Source organism: Salvelinus alpinus, chromosome 28, assembly GCF_045679555.1.
Source record: "Salvelinus alpinus chromosome 28, SLU_Salpinus.1, whole genome shotgun sequence".
NCBI classification, from domain to species: Eukaryota; Metazoa; Chordata; class Actinopteri; order Salmoniformes; family Salmonidae; genus Salvelinus; species Salvelinus alpinus.
In genome coordinates, this window is record NC_092113.1 from 26013212 (window position 1) to 26024132 (window position 10921).

General features: G+C 44.0%; 1 pseudogene; it reads left to right on the forward strand.

Annotated features, from left to right (window-relative positions):
• The first annotated feature begins 1151 nt into the window (after positions 1-1151).
• LOC139556863 (sodium-dependent lysophosphatidylcholine symporter 1-like) lies at positions 1152-8802 on the forward strand (annotated as a pseudogene).
• Positions 8803-10921: the final 2119 nt, after the last annotated feature.

Here is a 10921-nt window from a genome sequence, read left to right on the forward strand (position 1 = left end):
CTAGTGGTTAGAGCATTGAACTAGTAACCGAAAGGTTGCAAGATCGAATCCCTGAGCTGACAAGGTAAAAATCTGTCGTTCTGCCCCTGAACAAGGCAGTTTTAAATTAACCCACAGTTCCTAGGCCTTCATTGAAAATAAGAATTTGTTCATAACTGACTTGCCTAGTTATTTTTTAAATCAGTGATATTATACTTTTGTAATCCACAATGACCTGGTGATGTAAAAGTCTAATAATTACATTGTCTTCCATATTCCTACAGATACCTTGTAACTGGAGATTCCTTCAAAACGATTGCCTACAGTTAACGTGTAGGGCACTGCAAGGTTGGGTGACCAGGGCCATCTGGGAATGCCTCCTGGAGGAATTCAGGTGTGTGAAGGCTACCTGTGAAGGCTACCTGTGTCCTACATAACTTCATGAGGATGGACACGAGGACCAGGAGTGGATCTGCAGCTCGCGCAGCAAGAGAGGCAATCCGTGTGCGGGAGATCTTCACCTCCTACTTCTTCGAAGAGGGTGCTGTTCCCTGGCAACACCGTAGACTACACTATGCACAACCAAAGGCTCTTTTAAGAGCCATTCACATTGCAATAAGAGTATTCTTCCATTTACTTAACTATGACTAAAATCTGCCGTTTCCAGCTACAATAGTCATTTACAACATTTACAATGTCTAAACTGTATTTCTGATCAATTTTATGTTATTCAATGGACAAAAAACTTGGTTTTCTTTCAAAAACAAGGACATTTCTAAGTGACCCCAAACTTTTGAACGGTACTGCATATACAGTATATTTTTTTTATACCTACAGAGGGCCTAAAATTCAAAATCGAATGGCTAAATTATACATTTTATGACCATCTTAAAACAATTCCATATGGTAACTTAGTAGATATTGCGATCTAAAGGCTTCAATTTACAGGGGTTTTAACACCTGTTAGTGTTAAAACAATGTAGTACTTTAATAGGTGGGTTCATAGGGCTGAAATAGACCGTGACGAAAGTGAGAAACTCCTAAAGGGCCAGGGTTGTTCGGAAGGAGTCCAATGTCACAAGGGATTAAGACGTGTGCACGCACAGCACCAATGTGTGTTCATTGTTACCAGATACTCGTAGTTTGTTTGTTCTCATGTCAGAAGTAGAGAAAGATGTTGAAGTTGTAGGACAGAGTTTTACCCTGCCGAGGAGCAAATGGTGATCTGGAGTGGACTGTAACCACAGGAGAGTCCTAATTCCAAAGGATGAGCTGCTTCCAAACTTTGACAGATCAACCACAGACCTTGAGTCATTTACCCCCCCACACCATTGAACGGCAAGATGGAAACACATGCAAGGACAGTCATCAATGCAAGACCACTGTAAGCTTTAAACGTTTGAATTTCTTAAATATAACATTGTTAACAACCTTTTATTGTGCTTAGTAAACCAAAACAGGGTATGTTTTCCACTGTGGAATAGGACAGAGAAACATGAGATCCTGTAAGCTTTAAAAGTTTGAATTAATTAAATATAACACTGTTAACAACCTAACAATCTCTCGCGCTCTCTCTCAAGCATGTCTGACCAATTTGTGTGTGTCTTTGTAATATATCCGTTCACTGTAGCGTCCGGCAGGGATTCCTCTGTCCAGGAAGCTGTGCTATGCCGTGGGAGGTGTGCCATATCAGATTACTACTGCTGCCATTGGCTTCTCCTTACAGATTTTCCTGCTAAACGTTGTACAGGTCAGTAATGTTACTCATTGTCTGTCTGTACAGTCCACTGTCTCATGTCTGTCTGTGTAACCTCTCTGGGCTGGTCTCTGTCTCAATCAAATCAATCACATTTATTTATGAAGCCCTTTTTATATCTGCAGATGTCACAAAGTGCTTATATAGAAATCCAGCCTAAAAGCCCAAATGACAAGCAATGCAGATGTAGAAACATGGTGGCTAGGAAAAACTCCCTAGAAAGGCAGGAACCTAGGAAGAAACCTAGAGAGGAACCAGGCTCTGAGGGGGTGTCTGAGTCCCGTCTGTCCCTTGCTCTTTTGCAGATCGAAGCCTTCTATGTTTCTCTGATCCTGTTTGTGAGTCGGGCCTGGGATGCTGTAACAGACCCACTGGTGGGGTACTTGGTGAGCCGCAGTGGCTTGACACCCATTGGCAAACTCATGCCATGGTCAGTGGATCTCAATAATACCTCTTCCATTTTTATATTGATATTGGCCAGTGCAATCCATTCTTGCTGTCCTTCTCAGAGCATCCCTTTCTGTATTTTTGTGTTTTTCAGGGTGGTTCTCGCTATGCCTTTTGGGGTCCTCTCCTATGTCCTGCTGTGGTTCATGCCCCAAGGCTCCATGTCTCAAGCCTTCAGTGTTCCCTGGTACCTCACAGCAAGCTGCCTGTTTGAGACCCTCATGACTGTAAGATCTGCAATTTCATCCGCTGGATGAGACATTTCAACCTGTTAACATCAAGGCTGTTCTTCTCTTTCTTCACATACAGTTTGACCACTCAGCCCCATCTCCAAGTCTTAATCCTCTAGTCTACATCCTCAACCCTTGCTTGCCTTGCTCCATTTCTGTAAAATAATATACAAAAAAAAAAACAACCTTTATTTAACTAGGCAAGTCAGTTAAGACCACATTTTTATTTACAATGATGGTCTACCCCGGCCAAACCCGCAGACACTTTTATCCAAAGCGACTTAGTCATGTGTGCATACATTTTTCACACATGGGCCTGGAATTCTGGCATTGCAAAAGCCATGCTCTACCAACTGAGCTACAGAGGACCACTTATCCTATCATTACTACTGTATGTATCCCAAACAAATCACTTAGCTGCTTTCTGTAGCCTGATCTCTGCAGGGTTATCATCGCTGCCTCTTGATAATGACCACTTTCCTTTAGGGTTACTGTGTGCCATACTCTTCCTGTGTCAGCGTGTCCATGGTTACAAGGTGCAATTATTGACTCACAGTACAGTATCACATATCCCTTTTTTTGCACCATCACCATGGTTTCCGTGTCTATCTCCTGACAGTGTTTTAATGTGCCTTATCTTTCGCTGACCATGTTTTTGGGTGGAGACCAGAGAGACAGAGACTCTACCACAGCCTACAGTAAGAGCTTGACATCCACTCTCTCTTGTTTTCCATCTTGTAATGATGAATGGCATACAGTAAAAATGGATGAAATCATACATTTCTTAGTTGTTGTTTTTTCAGCTTCACCAGTCCCTTGGTCTGTCTATTTCTCTCCCTCTCTATGTGATAGGGATGAGTGTGGAAATGCTGGCGATGCTGGTGGCCTCAGCAATTCAGGGTCAGGTTGTGGCTGTATACAACACAGAGATGGCTGCAGCCTGTCAACAGACAGTTACACTACAGGCCACGGTACTACCACTATGAGTCACACCACAGGCCACGGTACTACCATTATGAGTTACACAGCAGGGCATGGTACGAGTAACTACTCTCCAGTTACAAACACTAACCTAACCCAGCACTGACACACACACACTGAAGGACATAACACTCCTCTACTATGTTGGTTTAGCAGAATTTCTTTGTCAGTGGAAGTGAACTTACCTAGTCCCAGGGATATCACATTACACAGTAATTAACTGTTCTTAGCGTGTGTGTGTGTGTGTGTGTGTGTATGTGTGTGTGCATGTGTGTGTGTGCATTTCAAGTATGTGCGTTTGTCTTGTTTGTTTACCCATAGGCCTAGGTGTTTTTTTGTGCATAATGCATACATGTGAATAATTTGTGCTTGTGTAGCTTTGCTTACCCGTGAGGTTTCTTTCCCTAGCGTAAGGCTTTCCTGACCTCAGCGCTGGTCATAGGCGGGCTGTTCTTCCTCTGCTGCCTGGTCCTCTTCCTGGGGGTGAAGGAGCAGCAGGGTGAGTCAAGGGTCAGAACACTAGAATTAGGGTTAGAGAGGGGTCAGTTTCGAACTGCCAGAGTAAAGCACAGGGGAAGTCAAGGTTCAGTGGAATGTGTTCAAGAGTCTAGTTCTGGAAGTGGGCTAAATGATGGGCTTGGAACGAAAGTTTTGGTAAGTCTTTTGAATTTATTTTTTCTACAACAAAGCAAATACCTCTCTCTGATTTTGTCTCCAGCTCCCCTCTATAGTCAGGACAGACGCACTCTAGCCAATCTCACCACTCTAAAGATGCTAGTGTGCCACATTCCTTACCAACGACTGGTCCTTGGCCTCCTCTTTGCTGCACTTGCCTTTCAGGTAAATGCTAGTCTGGACTGCATCTAAATAAATCAACTAATACATCTTGAATCAGCTAATGCACATTTGTCCCTTTTTAGATGTCTTTGGGGAATTTTGCACTGTTCTGTACCCATGTAGCTGGGCTTGGGGCCCAGTTCCAACACCTTCTCCTGGCTCTGCTGGTAAGACAGTTCTGTTCAGTTCCGTCGACCTCACACATAGTCATATCACACACCCCACACCCTCTTGACTGCAAAAAGGACTGTCTGATTGGCCCAATACACAGGTGACAGAACACAATTGTTATCTAATCCGGCATATCATACTCTTTATGGTGTGATACATATATGTGTAGCTGGTATTCGTCTCTGGAAGCTAACCGCTGTCATTTCCTTATTAAAGGGAAAACTACAGCCACAATACATCCTCTTGTTGTTTGATATTGTTTGTTTCTTCGTCCTAACAGATAACAGCCACTATAGCTGTTCCACTGTGGCAGGCAATCCTGGTACGAGTTGGGAAAAAGACCACACTCTTCATCGGCCTATCTGTGAGCATAACATTGTTTCTCCCTTTATGACAATGTTTATGCTGAAATACTTACTATGTGAGACTTACAATGTTTTTGTATTTTTTATAGCTCTTCATCCCAGCTGTAACAATCATAGCTTGTGTACCCAGTAACCTGCCTGTCTTTGTGACCATGTGTGTGATGTTAGGATTCAGCTTGGCAACCATGTTCCTGCTGCCTTGGTGAGTCAGCACACTGCAGTTAGAAGGCCAAGACTCTGGCTCAGGGCCATGTCTCTACTCTGTACTGCACTCTGCTCCAGTTCTGTCTCTGCCTCTGTCACTTTGAATGACTCTAAACACACACACAATGCTGACTTGTGTGATGAGGGGCATACTTCATTCATAACTCCCCATGACAGCCTGTCAAGAGTTGAATATTCTGATATGCTGATTTGACACTTGGCCAGTTGACTAATATAAACTGTTTTACACTTCAATCGATTCACCCAGACAGTGTTTGGTGCATAATATGCGTGTGGTCTGATTTGCGAGCCAGTCTCTTATTATTCATGTAGGTCCATGCTCCCGGACGTGGTAGATGACTTTGCCTTGAGAAACCCCTGCTGCAAGGACCTGGAGCCCCTGTTTTTCTCCTGCTATGCCTTCTGCAGTAAGCTGGGGGGAGGTCTGTCTGTTGGAATCTCAACCATGACATTACAGTGAGTCATTCATCCACCTACTCCTGCTCTCCCTCTCCCTTTTTCTCCTACTCATTATGTAAAACATAATTTCATTATTACAGTGCATTCGGAAAGTATTCAGACTCCTTCCCTTTTTCCACATTTTGTTACGTTACAGCCTAATTCTAAAATTGATTTGTTATATTTAATCCATCTACACACAATACCACATAATGACAAAGCGAAAACAGGTTTTTAGAAATTGTAGCACATTTATAAAAAATAAAAAACAGAAATACCTTATTTACATAAGTATTCCAACCCTTCGCTATAAGACTCGAAATTGAGCTCAGGTGCATCCTGTTTCCACGGATCATCTTTGAGATGTTTCTACAACTAGGTTTGGAGTCCAAATTTGGTCAATTCAATTGATTGGACATGATTTGGAAAGGCAGACACCTGTCTATATAAGGTCCCACAGTTGACAGTGCATGTCAAAGCAAAAACCACGCCATGAGGTCGAAGGAATTGTCTGTAGAGCTCCGAAACAGGATTGTGTCGAGGCACAGATCTGAGGAAGGGTACCAACACATTTCTGCAGCATTGAAGGTCGCCAAGATCACAGTGGCCTCCATGGAAGAAGTTTGTAACCACCAAGCCTCTTCCTAGATCTGGCCGCCCGGCCAAACTGAGCAATCAGGGAAGAAGGGCCTTGGTCGGGGAGGTGACCAAGAACCCGATGGTCACTCTGACAGAGCTCCAGAGTTCCTCTGTGGAGATGGGAGAATCTTCCAGAAGGACAACCCTCTCTGCAGCACACCACCAATCAGACCTTTATGGTAGAGTGGCCAGACGGAAGCCACTCCTCAATAAAAGGCACACGACAACCCGTTTGGAGTTTGCCAAAAGGCACCTAAAGGACTCTCAGACCATGAGAAACAAGATTATCTGGACTGATGAAACCAAGATTGAACACTTTGGCCTGAATGCCAAGTGTCACGTCTGGAGGAAACCTGGCACCATCCCTACGGTGAAACATGGTGGTGGCAGCATCATGCTGTGGGGATGTTTTTCGGTGACTGGGAGACTAGTCAAGATCGAGAGAAAGATGAACGGAGCAAAGTGCAGAGAGATTCTTGACGAAAACCTGCTCCAGAGCGCTCAGGACATCAGACTGGGGCGAAGGTTCAGCTTCCGATAGGACAACGACCCTAAGCACACAGCCAAGACAACGGAGGAGTGGCTTCTGGACAAGTTGCTGAATGTCCTTGAATGGCCCAGCCAGGGCCCGGACTTGAACCCAATCTAACATCTGAAAATAGCTGTGCAGTGACACTCTCCATCCAACCTGACAGAGCTTGAGAGGATCTGCAGAGAATGGGAGAAACTCCCCAAATACAGGTGTGCCAATCTTGTAGCGTCATACCCAAGAAGACTCAAGGCTGGAATCGCTCCCAAAGGTGCTTCAACAAAGTACTGAGTAAAGAGTCTGTATACTTACGTAAATGTGATTTCATTTTTTGTGATATTCCGTTGTTTTTTTTAAACAGTTTTTGCTTTGTCATTATGGGGGGGAAACTATTTCATCCATTTTAGAATAAGGCTGTAACGTAGCAAAATGTGGAAAAAGTCAAGGGGTCTGAATACTTTCCGAATACACTGTATTTCAATATATGTATTTATGTTATGCGTGTGTATAATGTGTGTTTGTATGTACAGTGGGGCAAAAAAGTATTTAGTCAGCCACCAATTGTGCAAGTTCTCCCACTTAAAAAGATGAGAGAGGCCTGTAATTTTCATCATAGGTACACTTCAACTATGACAGACAAAATGAGGAAAAGAAATCCAGAAAATCACATTGTAGGATTTTTAATGAATTTATTTGCAAATTATGGTGGAAAATAAGTATTTGGTCACCTACAAACAAGCAAGATTTCTGGCTCTCACAGACCTGTAACTTCTTCTTTAAGAGGCTCCTCTGTCCTCCACTCGTTACCTGTATTAATGGCACCTGTTTGAACTTGTTATCAGTATAAAAGACACCTGTCCACAACCTCACAGTCACACTCCAAACTCCACTATAGCCAAGACCAAAGAGCTGTCAAAGGACACCAGAAACAAAATTGTAGACCTGCACCAGGCTGGGAAGACTGAATCTGCAATAGGTAAGCAGCTTGGTTTGAAGAAATCAACTGTGGGAGCAATTATTAGGAAATGGAAGACATACAAGACCACTGATAATCTCCCTCGGTCTGGGGCTCCACGCAAGATCTCACCCCGTGGGGTCAAAATGATCACAAGAACGGTGAGCAAAAATCCCAGAACCACACGGGGGGACCTAGTGAATGACCTGCAGAGAGCTGGGACCAAAGTAACAAAGCCTACCATCAGTAACACACTACGCCGCCAGGGACTCAAATCCTGCAGTGCCAGACGTGTCCCCCTGCTTAAGCCAGTACATGTCCAGGCCCGTCTGAAGTTTGCTAGAGAGCATTTGGATGATCCAGAAGAAGATTGGGAGAATGTCATATGGTCAGATGAAACCAAAATATATAACTTTTTGGTAAAAACTCAACTCGTCGTGTTTGGAGGACAAAGAATGCTGAGTTGCATCCAAAGAACACCATACCTACTGTGAAGCATGGGGGTGGAACCATCATGCTTTGGGGCTGTTTTTCTGCAAAGGGACCAGGACGACTGATCCGTGTAAAGGAAAGAATGAATGGGGCCATGTATCGTGAGATTTTGAGTGAACCTCCTTCCATCAGTAAGGGCATTGAAGATGAAATGTGGCTGGGTCTTTCAGCATGACAATGATCCCAAACACACCGCCCGGGCAACGAAGGAGAGGCTTCGTAAGAAGCATTTCAAGGTCCTGGAGTGGCCTAGCCAGTCTCCAGATCTCAACCCCATAGAAAATCTTTGGAGGGAGTTGAAAGTCCGTGTTGCCCAGCAACAGCCCCAAAACATCACTGCTCTAGAGGAGATCTGCATGGAGGAATGGGCCAAAATACCAGCAACAGTGTGTGAAAACCTTGTGAAGACTTACAGAAAACGTTTGACCTCTGTCATTGCCTGTCATTTTGTCTGTCATAGTTGAAGTGTACCTATGATGAAAATTACAGGCCTCTCTCATCTTTTTAAGTGGGAGAACTTGCACAATTGGTGGCTGACTAAATACTTTTTTCCCCCACTGTATGCTTGTTTGTACTGCAGTTTTGTGGGGTATCGTGCAGGTGCTTGTAGCCATAGTGAGGAAGTGGTGACTGCTCTTATTGTGCTGTTTGCCCCTGTGCCCATCACCCTACTGCTGGTAGGGCTGGTCTTCTTCCACCTGTACCCCATCAACGAGGATCGACGCCTCCAGCTCCAAAGAGAGCTAGGAAGAGAGTGAGTCATTCACACTCCTTCTAATAGGCTGCCTTAGTGCTCCTACTATGACTATAGCTTCCTCTCTAAATCCAACATAGTGCATTACAACTTCCCTTACACATTCCTGAGTTTATGATTCTCAAACATCCTGTGCCACACTTCCTCTTTTATTGATGTTTGTATGTGCATGATGATGAATATGAATATGTGTAGCCCTACGCCACTAACTGTTTTCTTGTTTTCCCTCTATTCAGTGTTGAAGCCATACATTCAACTGATATAGAAGAGAAGATAGGATCACACATTCATCAGTCAAGACACCAAACACATGAGTCCAGTCTGAAGTCAAGTGGCGAGTCACAGCCAACTAAGTCCTGTTGTATTTTAAACAAGCCTACCTTGAAAAGTCACAACATCAGAGGCTCCAAAAAGTTAAATAACCAATCACAAAATCCACTGGAGTTCAGGCCTGATTTTAGTTCCCATTCACAAGTATCTAAGACCAACTCGGATAACCTTCTATGGAATTCTTGGCCAAATTCTAATCACTGCTCACATAAATCGGATCATAGGATGTCTAACAAGTCTGAAGGAAAATGTAAAATTACATTTGTCTAAAAAATCATATATAAACAATTGTGCCAATGTCACGGGCGGGATCTTCTACACCAGCAGTCCCCAATTACATTCAGCCATGAGACGATTTTTACTTGAGCGGATGGTCGGGGGGTCGGAACATAGTTATAAATCATTTGTACACTGCAAATTGACCATAAGAATCCTAAACAGATATAGTATTAGACAAAAACTAAATCATTTCAAACCTTGATTACATTGGGATATAATCACATATGCCTATATTTGTGTGGGAATACTTGGGAACAGATTTCCTAATGATTGTCAGTCTTTTATGTCTAACGATTATTAATGCAACCAAAACCAAAGACCTGGTCATTGACTTCAGAAGAGACCAACCTAGCATCCAAGCACTGGACATTAACGGACAGATCATTGAGCGAGTGGAGTACTAAAAATACCTAGGAACCAGCATTGACAACAAGCTCTCCTTCAAAAGAAACATTGAACACATTCATTCAATATGTCAACAACGCTTGTTCAGAAATTGAGGAAGTTTGAATGTACACCAATCAATCCTACAAGCATTTTATATATGCTTTATAGAATCCATCTTAGGCTTTAATATTGTGAGGTGGTTTGGTGCTTTAGGGAACACAAGTCAGAACCCATTGAACAGGGTAATAAGAATCAGTAGGAAGGTAATTGGAACAAGTCAGAAAACCCTCTGTAACGGCTTTCTTCATGGGATGAAGGAGAGGACCAAAATGCAGCGCAGTTAGTGTTCAACATGTTTAATTAAACAATAAACAATGAACATTAACAAATAACAAAATAACAAACGTGAAAGCCGAGACAGTCCTATCTGGTGCAGAACACAAACACAGAGACAGGAAACAACCACCCACAATCCCCAACACAAAACAAGCCACCTTTATATAATTCTCAATCAGGGACAACGATTGACAGCTGTCTCTGATTGAGAACCATATTAGGCTGAACACAGAAACAGACGAACTAGACACACAACATAGAATACCCACCCCAACTCACGCCCTGACCAACTAAACACATACAAAACAACAGAAAACAGGTCAGGAACGTGACAGAACCCCCCCCTCAAGGTGCGAACTCCGGGCGCACCCCTAAAACTCAAGGGGAGGGTCTGGGTGAGCATCTGTCCGCGGTGGCGGCTCCGGCGGTGGACGAGGACACCACTCCACCACTGTCTTTGTCCCCCTCCTTAGCGTCCTTTGAGTGGCGACCCTCGCCCCCGACCATGGTCCAGGAACCTTCACCAAGGCCCCTCCTAAATAGAGGAGACAACTCAGGACCGAGAGGTAGCTCAGGACCGAGAGGTAGCTCAGGACAGAGAGGTAGCTCAGGACAGAGAGGTAGCTCAGGACAGAGAGGTAGCTCAGGACAGAGAAATCGCTCCGGACAGAGAGGTAGCTTAGGACTGAGGGACAACTCTGGACTAATGGCAGCTCCGGACTGAGTGGCAGCTCCGGACTGAGTGGCAGCTCCGGACTGAGTGGCAGCTCCGGACTGAGTGGCAGCTCCGG